The sequence below is a fragment of the Diabrotica virgifera genome, chromosome 5, assembly GCF_917563875.1.
Source record: "Diabrotica virgifera virgifera chromosome 5, PGI_DIABVI_V3a".
Taxonomy (NCBI): Eukaryota; Metazoa; Arthropoda; class Insecta; order Coleoptera; family Chrysomelidae; genus Diabrotica; species Diabrotica virgifera.
This window is the reverse complement of record NC_065447.1, coordinates 44,290,988-44,308,814: the sequence shown is the minus strand read 5'-3', so window position 1 is coordinate 44,308,814 and position 17,827 is coordinate 44,290,988. Positions and strand designations below refer to the sequence as shown.

Here is a 17,827-nt window from a genome sequence, read left to right as displayed (position 1 = left end):
TTCTTCTTTTTTTCTCAAAATGTTATTTTATGCGATTTTAGAGTGATTTGGTGTTTATTTATACAAATTTGCATTTTCTATCGTAAAGTATCAATGGAAAACATAATATTTTAATAGTAGGGACTCAAAAATTTCATTATATGGCATTATAACAAGTTACTTTGATTCAAAACAAGCTTTTGATCAAATTTTATAGTGTAGAAAACGTTAAAATACCGTTTTTTACATTTTTCTCCATTCCCAAAATACATCATAATCGATTTGGCTGAAAATTTGCCCACAGATAGACAAAACATAGGACTTTAAGTGGTTTTGAATTATATTACAATACCAAAAAAGTTACATGCAATAGTATAGTCAAAAATATAGGCGTCTACTGCAAGTATAATTAACTCGAAAATATCGACCTCACGACAAAAATTGTTAAAAAGAAATTGTAATAATTGTAAATACGATTTATTTGGAACAATTTCAGTTCCTACCATTTTTGTCGAAAAGTTAAAAATGGCGGAGATATTGAGCAAAACAGGTTCTCCTTTAAAATCAAGATGGCGGCTAACGTAACGGAGAAATTCATTCATGATTTTAAATTTAGGCTACTATTGACTCCCCTAAAGATCAGAAAAATAAAATTTTGGGCAGCTCGGCATTCAAGGTCAAATGCTATCCCGACTGGACTAATATATACTTTTGAGTCTGATATTACTGCATGTAACTTTTTTGGTATTGTAATATAATTCAAATCCTTCTAACCACATAAAGTCCTATCTTTTGGCTATATGTGAGCAAATTTTCAGCCAAATCTATGATGATCTATTTTGGGAATGGAGGAAAATGTAAAAACAGTATTTTAACGTTTTTCACACTATAAAATTTGATCAAAAACTTGTTTTGATTCAAAATAACTTGTTATAATGCCATATAATGACATTTTTGAGTCCTTTCTATTAAAATATTATGTTTTTCATTGATACTTTATGACAGAAAATGCAAATTTGTTTAAATAAACACCAAATCACTGTAAAATCGCATAAAATAACATTTTGAGAAAAAAAGAAGAAGAAGATTTTTAGACCTTAAATATCTTATTTTTACGTCCCGCAGAAGCTATATACCAATTTTGAGACAAATCGGAGATCCAAAATTTTTTGCCTGAGTGATTTGACATGGAATGTACCGAAAATATTATTAGTCTGTGCAGATTATCGGAGGATATGATATTTTTGGGAAAAGTTATTTACCAGTAATTTCAATGCTGGAATCGAATCTTATGATTGTATATATTAATAATATAGGTATGCAAAGTCCGCAGATAGTGTGCTACTTTTTTATAAACAAAATGGTGCCCGAAAATCCTGTTTTTTTTCAATTTTTGCTCTATAACTCCAAAGATTTTAACTTTACATACAAAACACCCAAATAAAAATTCACCGCAACTAAATTTTGCATAAAGACGTGTTTTTCACGATTTACTTCGACGAAGATTTCGCCGGAAAATGCGGGTTTTCCTAACAATATCTTTAATTTTCAACTAAAATTTTATGTAAGTAATTGTTTATCGATAATTAAATAACTTGGTAATATAAAAGCTGTTTTCGTATAGATTATAATTCGAGAAGCCGATGGAAATTGAATGTACAGTTTAGCAACAATTGAATTGTTAATTAAAAATTTACGGTCGCTATAATAACCACAATAATGATGATACATCAGAATAACTGTGATTTTTGTATAAAAAGACACTGTATAATTAATCTATTATAACAAAACAAAAGCAAGTTTGACATTTAATAATACGTTAGTTAGATGGCTCTGCTCCAGTTACTTGGGAATAAAAAAATAATGAAGCAAATGTTTATTTTGTGTATTTTATTAAAAGCTATATTTCTATTTTTTCAGATTTTCCCTAAGGAGCACCACCTTCAAAAATCGAAAAACTGGTTTTTAGGGAGCTTTGAGGATTTTCGCCTTTTTATAGCCTTCAAAATAAATTAAATCAATGGTTTTATATAGCTTATATACAATTTGAAGTAACTGCGTTTTTAAGGACATTTAAAAATCGGAGAGATATACATTCAAACCTCCAAAAAACGTAAGGGGTTTTTTGGGGGGAGGGTCTTTATTACATCGAATCTTTTTACCTAGATAAATTTACGAGTTGTGGAATGACTTAATTCAAAAATAAGATTCACACACATAGTTGAGGCTTTTACAGAACATGTCTATTTTTTATAGACCCGTAGGTTGAATTTACTAACATAACCTTAAAATGCATTTTTATTATTTTTTTTTTGAAAAAAACGTGCCTACTATATATATGGACCGTTCACTCTTGTTAGAGTATAGGTCGCTCAAATACTATGAGCTCTTTTAATCCACTTCACGCGGTGGATTAGTCCGCAGCTTCCTTTAGGTCGTCGTTCATAGGTTGTGATGTTTTTTGCCTTCTGTACTATCTTCTTCCACTCACTCCGGTCCTGAATCTTTTCTTCTCTCCAGTTTGCAATTTCCATCTTTGATATATCGTCTAGCAGTTGGTCCTTCCATTTTATTTTTGGTCTTCCTCTTGGTCTATTTGCTACTGGTCTCCAGTTCATTATTTTCCTGATCAGTTCTTCTACCCGTCTTCTTTGTGTGTGCCCAAACCATCTGAGCCTTTGTGCTTTAATAAATTTTACTATATCTTCTCCTTCAGTTATATTTATTATTTCATGGTTTATCAGCTTTCTATATTCCCCTGTTTCTGTCTTCACTGGGCCGTGTATTCTTCTCAAAATTTGTCTCTTAATTATTCTTAATTTTTCTTCGTCTTTTTTCATAAGGCACATTACTTCTCCTCCATAGGCTATCACTGGTCTAATTGCTGCTGTATATATTTTTGATTTTGTTTTTTTGCTCAGGTTTTTGTCCTTGAGTAGTCGGTGATATTTCCAATATACTCTATTACCTGCTTTAATTCTTTCGTTTATCTCTATACTCCTTCCGTTTTTGCCATCCACCATCACCCCCAGGTATTTGAAGCAATCTACTCTCTGGAATGTATTTTCACCTATCTTTATTTCTGTTATTCTGTTTACATTGTCTCTTGTGCTTATAAGGTATTTTGTTTTATTCTGATTGATTATTAATCCTCTCGTCTTTGCTTTTCTTACCAGGGTTAAAAGTGCCTCTTCTAGTCTTTTTTTATCTCGTGCTACCAGTCCTAGGTCATCCGCATATCCTATGATCTGTGTTGAGCTTTGAATAATTGTCTTTTTTAGGCCTGTGTCCCTAATTACTCCTTCTAGAGCGATATTAAATAGTGTCGTTGACAGACTGTCTTCTTGTCTTACCCCAAGTTCTATTTTGATGTCGTTTGTATCTCCCTCATTTGGTTTAACTTTTGCTGTTGAGTCTTTCATTGTCATTCTAGTTAGTCTTATTAATTTTGCCGGTATCTCTATTTTTTTCATTTCCTTTAATAATTGTTGTCTGTATATGCTGTCGAAGGCCTGTTGGAAGCCGATGAATAGTATGTGCAATTATATGTCATGTACATAGCTTTTTTCAATTGTTTGTGTTAGTACGTGTATTGCATCTATTGTTGATCTTCCTTTTCTAAAGCCCTGTGTTGGTATGGTCCTAAAATTTTTTCTGTGAATTGATTTTTTTATTATTATTACTTTTTTTTTAAACGGCTGTACGTCTAATGTACGTCTAACTTTTGTTTATTTTTTGTAATTAATCAAAAACTACGTATTTAATTTTTTTCAGATTTTTCCACATGGTGCACCAGCTTTGAAAATCCAAAAATTAAGTTTTGGGGGTTTTTTGGTAGGGCTTACAATACCGGGATTCTACATTAGTTGATAAAAATTGAATTATGCACGATATAAATTTAATTTAAAATAATATTAATTAATTACAAGAAGTTTTTTTTAACAATTTTGTTGTATTTAAATATATATCAGGCATATTATTTATTACATATACCGAGGCGAGTATGGCACCATCGAGAAGCGACAGTGTCGGCAATATAAAACGATTGTTTATGTTTTACGTCTACTACCCAATGCCACATTTTGTTGCGAAATGCCACATTTCGCAAGAAAAAAATAACCCGATAGAATTTTGGAAAGAATATAAATCCACTTCACCTGAGCTTTATTATTTGGCAAAAAATATCTGTCAATACCTGCCACATCAGTACCTTCCGAAAGAGTATTTTTAAAGTCTGGGCAGTTAACAAACCTAAGAAGAAATCGTTTATCGCCTAAAAATATCTAGTAAATTTTTTATAAATAATACCGGTTTTAATACCGGTATCCCGATATTTCAAATTTCAAATATCAAATACCGGTATTCAGATTTTGTTCGGTACAGCCCTAGTTTTTGGAGATTTCCCCATTTTTTAGAATTCATAGAAAAACTAATATTTTAAGGGGTTTTTTGGGAGTTTGCCCATTTTCTAGTCTTCAAAATAGATCAATTTATTTTTTTTACGTTTTTATGTGATTAAAATTAAGCGTAATCTTAACCCTCCAACCCCGCTCCTTCATCACCCCACCGGCCAAAACGTCCTAATTTTTCCTAAGAAAAAATTAGGAAATCGAAAAACTGGTTTTCAGGGAGCTTTTGGGGATTTTCTCCTTTTTATAGCCTTCAAAATAAATTAAATCAATGGTTTTATATAGCTTATATACAATTTCAAGTAACTGAGTCTTTAAGGACATCTAAAAATCGGAGAGACATACATTCAAACCTCCCAAAAACGTAAGGGGGTTTTTGGGGGGAGGGTTGTTATTACATCGAATCTTTTTTCCTGGATAAATTGACCAGTTGTGGAATGAAATCTTAGATTCCCTCTAGTCTACTTGATTTATCGTTCGTTTACCTTGCACATTTTAAAATGCATGGATTTAGGTTGTCACCAGAATCTTGGTTCCAACGATATAAGTTTTAGATTTTCAGATCTAAGACCCATTGTATTAAGTAGATGTAAGACTTCGCGTTGTAACGTAGTGGGAAATTTTGGATTAGGTGATAGAAATCAAAGAGGAGATAAGTTGATACAATTCTGCCAAGATAATAATATGATTGTTACAAACACCTTCTTTGAATTACCTAATAGACGTTTGTACACGTGGAAATCGTCAAGAGATAATGAACATCAGATAATGAGAAATCAAATAGATTACGTAATGATCAAAGGAAGATATCGGAATAGTATTACAGCAGTCAAAACACAACCTGGAGCAGATATATCATCTAATCATAATCTCTTAGTAGCTCACATGAAAATTAAAATGAAAAGAATAGAGAAAACAGCAAAAGAAGAAAGAACTGATATAAGTGCACTAAGAAATCCAGAAATCAGAGGCAATATCAAAGAAAGAATTAACGAACGTCGAAACACTGTACAGATTGAAGGGAAATACAATGAAGAAAATATCAACAAAAACTGGGAAAAAATAAAAGACTGATTTGATAGAACCTTCAAAAAAGTATCTACGCAAATCCAAAGAAAAGAAAAAAGATTGGATGACAGACGAAATACTAAACTTAATCAACAAAAGAAGAGTATATAAAGACAAAAATAAATCGTTATACCAGCAAACACAAAACGAAATACGGCGACAAATTGGCATAGCAAAAGAAAATTGGTTAAAAGAAAAATGTGATGAAATAGAAACGCTACAACATAAACATGACAGCTTTAATGTACACAGGAAAATAAAACAATTAAATAGAAAACCAGAATACAAACAAAATATTCTAGTTGATGAAAAGGGAGATATAGTAATGGATACAGAAAACAAATTGATGGTATGGACAAACTATATAGAACAGCTGTTTAACGACAACCGATACACAATAGATAACGAATATTTCGTTGAAGAGACTGGACCAGAAATAACAGAAAGTGAAGTAAAACACACCATTAAAGAAGTGAAAACTGGGAAAGCTGTAGGACCGGACGAAATACCGACAGAAATATTGCAACTTATAGCAGACTGCAATATACGTGTAATTGTCGAATTATTTAATATCATATTACAGAATAGGTATATTACCTAAAGAATGGCTTCTATCAATATTCGTGACTATACCGAAAAATAGAAACGCCAGACAATGTTGCGAACACCGTACCATCAGTCTAATGTGCCACATACTCAAAGTATTGCTAAAGATTATTCATCGTAGAATATATAAAAACTTGGAACAAGACATTGGACAAACTCAGTTCGGATTTAGAAATGCTCAAGGAACCAGAGAAGCATTATTTGCACTAAATGTGCTAATACAGAGATGTTTATATGTAAACCAGGACATCTATATCTGCTTCCTAGATTATAAGAAGGCATTCGATACGGTGAAACATAATCCGTTAATAAAACTACTGAGAACAAAGTAACAAAGAACATCGACACACGGGATATAAGAATGATAAATAATCTGTATTATGAACAAGAAACTGTCATAAGAATAAATAATTTAAATATAAATAAAATAAAAATCAAAAGATTCGTTAGACAGGGCTCGGTCTTGTCGCCATCACTGTTTAATGCATACTCAGAAAAAATATTCAAAAAAGCATTAGAAGATGAAGTAGCAGGCATAAAAATAAATAAAAAGAAAAATATTAGAAACATCAATTTACACGTAAATAATAAGATGATAGAACGAGTTCAGAATTATAACTATTTAGGGACAAACATTTGTGAAACAAACGATTACACCAAAGAAATCCGAATTAGAATAGAAAAGGCTAGAAGTGAATTCACGAATATGAAACAAATATTATGTAGTAGAGACCTCAGCCTAAATTTTAGAAAGCGGGTAGAAAATGTTATGTATTTTCTGTTCTTTTGTATGGTGGGGAGACATGGACTCTCAAGAAACAATGCCTCAATAGATTGGAAGCATTTGAGATGTGGACGTATCGAAGAATGCTGAGAATCTCCTGGACAGACAGAATAACCAATGAGGAAGTACTAAGGAGAATACAGAACAGCAGGGAGATACTGGATTCCATCAAAATAAGAAAACTTCAATACTTGGGTCATATAACACGTAGTGACAGATATAAACTCCTAAAATTAATTATGCAGGAAAATATTCAAGGAAGGCGAAAATATTCATAGGTAGGAGAAAAATGTCCGGGCGAAAAAATCTCAGAGAATGGTTTGGATGCAGCTCAACTGAACTCTTTCAGGCTGTAGTGTCAAAAGTGAGAATAGCAATGATGATTGCCAACCTTCAACGCGGAGATGGCACGTAAAGAAGAAAGAAGACTTCGCATTGTGCTTTGTTTAGTAAGACTGTTGGATTTCTTTTTGATTCTGAGAAGACCACAGGCCTCTGAAGATTCCAAAAGGGTAAAACGTAAGTAAGAAAATAATTGTTGCTTCTGCAATATAATGAAATATGGACTGTATTTCATGTTCAAATATTTTATATTTTTTTAAATTTCACTCACAATATTATTAGCCAGGGAGGTAGTGTCAAATTTGACCGGAGCATTTTAGCATGGCTCGTTTCTTATTATTTAGGTAGGTGTTCCAAAGCTTATTAACAAATGATGTGTCAGCTGGCCCAAAACCGGGGATTTTAGGCAAGAAAAGCTAAAATGTGAAAGTTGATGGACCAACGCTACAGCTTAAATGTCAAATATTTATATACGTTACTCAGAACATTTAATGGACTTGCTTACTTGGCACCTACCTTTCACTCAGAAGATCGGGGTTCAAATCCTGGCGCGGAAAATTCTTTTTGTTTTTTAAATTGACATTTTATTTTGAAAAATATTTATTTTTATAATACCACGTTTTTATTATTTATACGAGACAATATAAAAAAAATCTGTATGTCTTTTATAGGATTATGCATAGAAATTATGAAATAGCATATATACATTTGATCATAAATATTATGATTGACCTTAATAAGCAAAATTGTTGTACATGAACCCCTGAAGCTTCCTGAGTTAGTACGACCAATCTAAGTGAAAAAGGGGGTTGGCCTCCCCACCCCACTCCCAACATTTTTTTATCTTTTTAGACAAACTGTTTTTTGCATAATTTTATGTGATGTAAAACCAAAAGATACATACAACCCTAATTTTTCACTTTTCTATCACCAACCCCCATTTTTTAAATAGCAATCTAATTATTTCCCTGTTCTCTATAACATATAAAAATGAATTTTTGTCTGTATGTCCCTTATAGAATCGTAAACTATGCATTTAATCATATTATGATGACCTCAAGCAAAGTTTTTGTACTTACATGAACCCAGGAAGGAGTTAATACTTAATAATATACACTTAATATACTTAATAATTAATAGAGTTAAAAGAGTTAATACTTTTTTATTATTAACTAGCTGACCCGGCAAACTTCGTACCGCCTTAAAACTAAATAATGTTTGAATGTTTAATACCTAAAATTACCAGAAAGCCAAAAAATACTAAAAAATATTGCGTACCCATACTTTTTTCTACCAAATGCATAGTTTACGATTCTATAAGGGACATAGGTACAGACAAACATTCATTTTTATATATTATAGAGAATAGGGAAATATTTAGATTGCTATTAAAACATGGGGGTTGGTCATAAAAAAGTGAAAATTTAGGGTTGTATCTTTCGGTTCTACAACACATAAAATTAAGAAAAACAGTTTGTCCAAAAAAATAACAAATAATATCTCCCTTTTCACTTAGATTGTTGGTCTTACCAACTCAGGAACCTTCATGGGTTCATGTACAACAAATTTGCTTATTAAGATCAATCATAATATTATGACCAAAAATGCATAGTTTGCGATTCTATAAAAGACATACAGATTTTTTTATATTGTCTCGTATAAATAATAAAAACGTGGTATTATAAAAATAAATATTTTTCAAAATAAAATGTCAATTTAAAAAACAAAAAGAATTCTCCGCGCCAGGATTTGAACCCCGATCTCCTGAGTGAAACGTAGGAGCCAAGTAAGCAAGTCCATTGAACGTTCTGAGTAACGTATATAAATATTTGACATTTAAGCTGTAGCGTTGGTCCATCAACTTTCATATTTTAGCTTTTCTTGCCTAAAATCCCCGGTTTTGGGCCAGCTGACACATCATTTGTTAATAAGCTTTGGAACACCTACCTAAATAATAAGAAACCAGCCATGCTAAAATGCTCCGGTCTTTGACACTACCTCCCTGGCTATATGTTTAGATTAACATAAGTAACCAAACTGAGGAAACATTGTTATTTTATTTAAGTATGCAAAAATAAATGTTTAAAATAAACCGTGTATTCAAATTTGTGTGGGTGCCTAACTTAAAATAAAACCACAGTCCTAAACTTAAAATAAAAGATTCCGCTAACTCTTTTAAAGTTCTAGTAAAGCGTGAGTTATTACAGAATTATTCTTTGAAGTAATACTTAAATTAAAGCGTAAAGTAGTAAAAGTAGATTTAAACTTATTAATAGGATTTTAATTTCTCGAATATAATTTCCAACATAATTCAATTTGCGAAAATAGAACCAATCTCTTGTAACGCCGTCTGACACAATCTTAAATTAATTACGGAGTTTTCTTTACGTTTTCCTTTCGCTAGAATACTTTAAAACAAATTTTAAATTAACTTTTTCCTTTGCGTGTCGAGAGGTTAACGAGATCGAGTATTTGATCAAATCCGTCTATAGAACTCTTTTGCCAGATTCTTATTCAGCTCACTTTTTTGTATTAAAGAATTAGTTTGAAAAGATTATAAAGCGTTTTTTAAATTAGAAAGTTTTGGAGATATGTATATCGTTATTTATAAAAATTCTCAGACTAAAATATTAAGATTATTTTTTAATGATTTTACGGAATCGTCTAGTAATATATCACATGTTTAATTCTATCCAATCAGATTATTTTACTAGGAATAATGTACTTTACATGATTATACTCAGTACCTATAAAATTTATAGTACGTTATTTGAAGGTAAAATATTGCAAAACCTCTAAATTTTAAAGAACCGCATGGATTGACATGAAATTTGGCACACACATAGCTAACAAGCCAAAGAAAAAAAGTGATATTGTGCCGATGTGTGCTTTTGCCCTAGGGGTAAGTTTCACCCCCTTTTGGGGGTGAACAATATATGTTCGAAATAGGCGTGGAAATGGATAAAATGACTAATTCTAAGCAAATTTTGTTCTATAAAGTTTTTTCACCAAGTTAATACTTTTCGAGTTATTTGCGAGTGAATATGTTAATTTTTCTACAAAATAACCACGTTTTCAGACGGTTCTTCGCAAATAACTCAAAAAGTAAGTATTTGGTCGAAAAAAATTCTCATGAAAAATATAGCACGTGAAGAAGTGAAAAACATGGTATATATATTAGGTCACTATACCTAGTAGAAGCAGAGTTACAGCTAATGAAAAATAGGTTCATATTCGTCAAATTCCAAATCGAATATTTTAACGTGCCATAACCAAAAAACGAAGCACTTTTTTGGGGAAAAACCATTTCAACTTTTTTAAAGTTTCAACTTAAAAAATGCTTATTTTTGTTTTTTAATAAAATTTTTTAGCATCAAAAGTAAACAAGTTACGCTCAAAATAAAGGTGGTCCCTTTTTTTTGGTAAGAAATCGGGAAAATCACCCCCTAATTAGCATTTCAAATGAACTTAATGGTTACCACCTCGCAAGTTTTTTACTCGCGTATGTATTGATCATATGATCTGTAAGTTTCATCTGTTCAAAGTCCTTATTTTTGAAACAGCTGTAGTTAAAAGGGCTTGAACGAGTCAGTTATCACGAGTGTATGCAAATTTAGAAACACCGAATCTTAACCATTTTTTGTCTTAAAGAAAAACAAAAAAATACAAAATATTCAGAAAAGTAAAGTCGACTTTTTTGTTGTTTAAGATTTTTGGTATCTCTAACAATTTTTAAGTTATTTTAAAAAAAAATCATTTTTTTCAAAATAATTTTTTTTTAAATTTTACTTTAAAACTAAATTTTTCCAAAAATAAGCACTTTCAATCGATGAAACTTACAGATCATATAAACACAACATAAGTCAAGTAACTTGTGAAGCGGTAACGATTAATTTCATTTAAGTTGCTAATTGGGGGTGATCTTCCTGATTTTTTTTTTTTTTTTGACCAAACAAAAGGGACCAACTTTATTTTGAGCGTAACTTGTTTATATTTGATGCTAGAATTTTTTTTATAAAAACAAAAATAAAGCTTTTTTAAACACTTTAAAAAAGTTGTAATGTGTTTTCCCCAAAAATGCTTTATTATTTGGATATTTCACATTGAATTATTCTATTTGGAATTTTTCGAATATGAACCTATTTTTCATTAGCTATAACTCTGCTTTTGCTAGGTATATATACCTAATATGTACACCGTTTTCACTTTTTTATAGGCTAGAGTTTTACCAAGGATAATTTTTTTGACAAAATGCTTACGTTTTGAGTTATTTGCGAAAACCCGTCTAAAAACGTAGTTATTTTGTTGAAAAATGAACATATTCACTTGCAAATTACTTGAAAAGTATTGATTTGGTGACAAAACTCTATAGAAGAAAAGTTGCTGAAAATTAGACAGTTTATCTATTTCGGGACTTATCTTGGACATATATTTTTTCACCCCCGAGATGGGGTGAAACTCACCCCCAGGGCAAAAGCACACATCGGCACCATATTACTTTTTTTCTTTGACATGTTAGCTATGAGTATGCCAAATTTCATGTCAATCGATACGGTTCTTTAAAATTTACGGCAAAAACCATGAAAGAATGTACTATTAAGTATAATTGTGGTAGGGGAGCCCAAGCGGGGATTTTTGCAGTAACTCGAGCGAGTCAGATTATCATATGGGGAGAAACCTGGTGCCCTGTAGCTGTAGATGTACCTCGGCTATATATTGGCTCTAAACACAGAGGAGTTCGTTAAGGGGGGCCGGAAAAAAATATATCCTTAGAAAAACTAGAAATTGTCAAATTAAGATAAGGTAAGTTAAGTACGGATAAAATAATAAAGACACAAAGAGCCATGGAGAGAGCAATGTTAGGAGCAAAATTGACAGACAAAAAGCAAAACAACTGGGTCAGAAATAGAACAAAAGTCAAAGACGCAGGTCAACATATAACCAGGCTAAAATGGAGCTTCGCAGGTCATAACGCTAGACAAACGGACAATAGGTGGAATAGCACGATACAACAATGGAGACCATGGACAGGAAAAAGAGCAAGAGGACGACCCCAGATGAGATGGGGAGACGACATTAAAAAGATAGGAGGAACGCACTGGAAACAGAAAGCACTAAACAGAAGCGAATGGAGGAAACTGGGGGAAGCCTATGTTCAGAATTGGACGAATTAAAGGGCAAAAGAAGAACAAGAAGAAGTTAAGTACATGCAAAACAGTGTATATTTCAAAAATCTGACAGTTTGGGCGGGGCGTAAGGAAATGGCCGAGTCACAAAGTTTCACAAGAAAAAAGCGAATATTTCGCGAAATGAACAATAGATCTAAAAACTAAAAAATATGTGCTCAATATTTGTCAAAAATTTATTGAATAATACCAAACACGACTCCCCGCGGAGAGGGGTGGGGGGTTAATTTAAAATTTTAAATACGAATCCCGCGATATTTCTCGAAATGAATATCAGATCGAAAAACTCAAAAATACGCTTATTCAATGTGTGTAAAAAATCTGTCGAATGGCACCAAAGAGGGAGGTGGGGTGGAGGGTTACTTTAAAATTTTAAATAGGAGCCCCCATTTTTTATTGCAGATTCGGATTTCTTGCGTAAAAATAAGTAACTTTTATTTGAAACATTTTTTCGAATTATGGATAAATGGCACTATAATCGGTAAAGGCGATTGTTGGAAATGGAAAATTAAATTAGAAATGAAAAGTCTCCACTAAAATGGAAAACTTTCCTTAACTTGTTTTGGTTTTAGGACCTACTATTCACAACCTAATAGGTCCCAAATCGCTCGAATGACTGCACATTTAGCATACTTTCCTCCCCTACTATTAAAAAATTACCAGTTTTCTATGAGTTTGACAACAAACTGTCAAATTTAAGAACATGAACCGAAATAAACTTATAGTTCTGCATCGAATATCAAATTGTCATGAGGACGATACAAATCGGCAATTTTAAGCGCACGAGTGTAATTCGGTAGGATTATTTCATGAATAAAACTGTATTTATAAATCATTTTAACTAATATTTTATTGATATCTTCGTCTGCATATTGTGATAAATGTCACTGAATGTTTATTTACAAAGACTTTAATTTTGTAGGTGCGTACTACAAAAAATTATCAATAGTTATTGTACGAGAGTTCTAAAGTTATCGATTTGTTGCACGAGCGACACTTTGACGTCGATAATAATTTTAGAGATCGAGGGTAATTCGCTGAGATTCTTTCATAAATAAAACTGTCTTTTTAAATCATTTTAACTAATATTTTATTGATATTTTCACCTAAATATTTGATAAACGGGTTTCTTCGTGTTCTCTGTGACAAGTTGTAAAACATTAATTGTAATTAATGCCACTGAATGTTCATTTTTGCATAGTAACGAAGGGCATCTAAAGTAATGCTTGACGGCGGGATATTATCAAAAATTATTACTTTAATTTTTATTTCTGCAGCTTTCTATTGGTCAGAATCTCCTATCAATGAAATATTATTTTGAATATTACACGGTTGTAAGAATAAATAACAAGAAATGAAATGCTCCTCTTTTTTCACAAACTTGTTGCTATTCGGCAATACTCACTCGAGCCCTGCGTGATCTCGTGTTTATTAGTCCATTCTTTCACGGTTTTTGCTCTAAATTTTAAAGAACCGCTTGGATTGACATGAAATTTGGCATGCGTATAGCTTACATGTCAAAGAAAAAAAGTGATATTGTGCCGATGTGTGCTTTTGCCCTGGGGGTGACTTTCACCCCCTCTTGTGGGTGAAAAAATATATGTCCAAAGTAAGTCCGGAAATGGGTAAACTGACTAATTTTAAGTAACTTTTGTTCTATAGAGCTTTTTCGCCAAGTCAACACTTTTCGAGTTATTTGCGAGTGAATATGTTCATTTTTCAACAAAATAACCACATTTTTAGACGGCTTTTCGCAAATATCTCAAAAAGTAAGTATTCTGTCGAAAAAAAAGTTCTTAGCAAAAATATAGCCTATAAAAAAGTAAAAAAAATGGTGTACGCGTTAGGTCTTTGGATCTCGTAGAACCAGAGTTATAGCCAATGAAAAATAGATTCATATTCACCAAATTTCAAATAGAATATTTCGACGTGAAATATCCAAAAAATTAAGCACTTTTTGGGGAAAACCCATTATAACTTTTTTAAAGTGTTTAAAAACAGCTTTATTTCTGTTTTTACAAAAAGCTCCTAGCATTAAATTTAAGCAAGTTACGCTCAAAATAAAGTTGGTTCCTTTTGTTTTTGCAAAAAAAAATCGGGAAGACCAACCCCTAATTAGCAACTTAAATGAAATTAATCGTTACCGCTTCACAAATTATTTTAGACAAATATGATCTGAAAGTTTCATCGATTCAAAGTGCTTATTTTTGAAAAAATTTGGTTTCAAAGTAAAATTTTTAAATATTTAGATTTTGAAAAATATGCTTTTTTTCAAAATAACTTAAAAATTGTTAGATATACCAAAAATCTCGAAAAACAAAAAAAAAAAGATTGGCTTTTCTGAATATCATGTATTCTTTTGTTTTTCTGTTAGACAAAAATTTATTAAGATTTGGTGTTTCTAAATTTGCATACATTCGTGATCAGTGACTCGTTCAACCCCTTTTAACTACAGCCCTTTCAATAATAAGGACTTTGAACCGATGAAACTTACAGATCGTATAAACAATATATACACGAGTCAAGAAACTTGTGAAGTCGTAACGATTATGTTCATTTAAGATACTAATTAGGGGGTGATTTTCTAGATTTTTTACCAAAACCAAAAGGGACTATCTTATTTTGAGCGTAACTTGTTTAATTTTGATGCTAGAAATTTTTTTTATAAACCAAAAATGAAGCTTTTTTAAACACTTTAAATAAGTTGTAATGAGTTTTCCCCGAAATGTGCTTCATTTTTGGTTATTTCACGTTAAAGTATTCCATTTGGAATTTGACGAATATGAACCTATTTTTCATTAGCTATAACTCTGCTTCTACTAGGTGTACAGACGTGATGTATACACCATTTTTTTTAAATTGTTTACAGGCTACATTTTTGCTAAGAATGTTTTTTCGACAAAATACTTACTATTTGAGTTATTTGCAAAAAACCGTCTAAAAGCGTGGTTATTTTGTTGAAAAAATGAACATATTCACTGCCAAATAACTCGAAAAGTATTGACTTAATGAAAAACTCTATAGGTCAAAAGTTACTTAAAATTAGCCAGTTTATCCATTTCCTGACTTTCTTTGGACGAATATTTTTTCACCCCCAAGAGGGGGTGAAAATCACCCCCAGGCCAAAAGCACATATCGCCACAATATCACTTTTTTTCTTTGACTTGTTAGCTATGTGTATGCCAAATTTCATGTCAATCCAAGCGGTTCTTTAAAATTTAGAGGTTTTGCAATATTTTATCGTTAAAGAACTGACTATATTGCTAAACAAGATTTCGAAAAACTTTCGTAATATTTTTAATTTATTCTTACTCTCGTGTGATATTAATGTTGAAAATTTATTTTATAGAATTTTTAAGGCACTAATTTTTAACTGCATTAAATTACACACATAATTGAAAGTCCATTAGATACTTACTTTACTTTATCGTGTCCGGACATGTCATTCATAAAATTTCGGCCCAGTATCGGGATACGTCGGTTCCATGATCGTTGGCGAGCCACAAATAATCTTCGAGGGTACACCGATAAGGACAGTTTCTGCATGTAAAAATATGTTCCATGTTTGATGTCACTGGAGCGACCCCCGTTCTTATCCTATTCATAGTTTTCCATTACTATCCTGCATGTTTCATTTAGCGCAGTATTAACTTGTTTAGCGTGGGCAGATCTGCTCCAAACTGGGCACGCATATCCAGCTGTTGAAAAACACAGTGCCTGTGCCATTGTTCTTAAGACGCCAGGACATGCACCCCATTTACTTCCCGTTAGCTTCCTGAGTATGCTGTTCCTAGTTGTTACTTTCCCTCTCGATTTTATGAAGTGTTGTCTGTAGGTGAGGGACAGGTCCAGATTACTTCAAGATATATAGGTTGGTCTGTGTACTCTAGTATATTACCATTCCACACAATTTGGAGTTTTCGCTTGGCTTCCTTTGCGCGAAGGTGGGTCTCATGGAATTCTGCAAATAATACTCTGTCATTGTTTTTAAGGTAGTTCAAATTTCTCCTCCACTTCTTCAAAGCCATTTCCTTGAGAACATATTGCGAGAACGTCAGCGTAGAGGAAATGCTTGGTGCTAAAACACTTCCCTGTGGGAGGCCGTTCTTTTGGACTCTCCACCTACTTACTTTTCCCTCCAGCACAACGAAAAAAACGTCTGTTTTGCAGTAAGGAATATACGACCTTACCCAGATGGTGGTCATTGAGAGTGTCGTATAATTTGCTGAACAATGTTTTGTGCCTTACTGTGTCATAGGCTGCTGTCAAATCTACGAAAGCAGCCCTTGTTATAAGTTTTTCTTCAAAGACCTTTTCAATGTGTTCTGTTTGTGCGAGGACTTGACCGGTGCAAGATTTTCCGGGTCTGAATCCTCCTTGTTGTGGAATGAGGTACTTGTCGACATTTTTTTTTTCTGGCGAAGATGAACCTCTCATATAGTTTGAAAAAGTGACACAGCAGCGAAATAGGTCTGTAGCTACTGGGATTTATTTATGCATTAGATGAAAGGGGGTCGTCTTGCTAGACATGACCGTAACTTTTATTGAAATTCGGCATAAAGAGCATAAACTACATGTTAACTTTTTTTAATACCATACTAGTATTTATTTCTTCTTCTTTCTTTGTTTAAGGAATTTTGCTTGTTTGGCAGCTGGTTGCTCTCATGGAAGATTGCCACTCCATCTCGTGCGTGATAGTAGGTATACTTCTTATATCACTTGGTAATTGTTCCGTGCTATTTTAACGACACTTTGTGTCTGCCATTCTACTAATGTATTTGTTTCATTATTTTTTATCATTAGTATCCACTCGTTTTGACCATATACATTACATTTTGTTGTGATCTCGACACTTCTGATTCGGTCTCTTAGCGTATTTCCTGTAATTCTTCTGTTGTTTCCAACATTCTTTATATTTTAACTGTAATCGGGTCTTGTTCCTGATTTGTACGTCATTATTGGTTTTCAGATGCTACATTTAGTATTCTCAGTTCCATATCGTAGTTTTCGGGTTTTGCTATGAAAGACGAGTGTAATTTTGTATAGTAATCTTCAACAGTATTAATTATTATCTTGCATGTGTCGGTTATAGTATTCGATATTAGTCTTTTAGCATGTTGCTTATGTATTTGTGGTCACTGTTTGCTTAGAGTTTATGACCCTTTCGTGCTCTTGGTTTTCGCTATAATACTTTATATTTTTCGGTATTATTTTTCATGATGCTTATTCTTTTTCTTATTGCTTTATTAAATTCCTTATATTCTAGAGAATTTCGATACATGCAGCATCGATCTTTATTCATCTGTTGTGTTTCTTTTTTTAATTATTTTTCAATCTCATTAAATCCTATAATAGCTTCAGATATATCATATTTGACCTTAAGTGCATTAAACACTACTTGTCAATACCTTCCGAATACGTGTTAGTGATCAAAATCAGTTATCACCTTGCCA

General features: G+C 32.2%; 1 protein-coding gene across 3 annotated transcripts in view; it reads right to left on the bottom strand.

Moving 5' to 3' along the window:
* Positions 1 to 17,827, bottom strand: part of LOC114326149 (beta-arrestin-1-like) — a 1,212,937-nt gene that overhangs the window by 730,858 nt on the left and 464,252 nt on the right. The window lies entirely within an intron of this gene.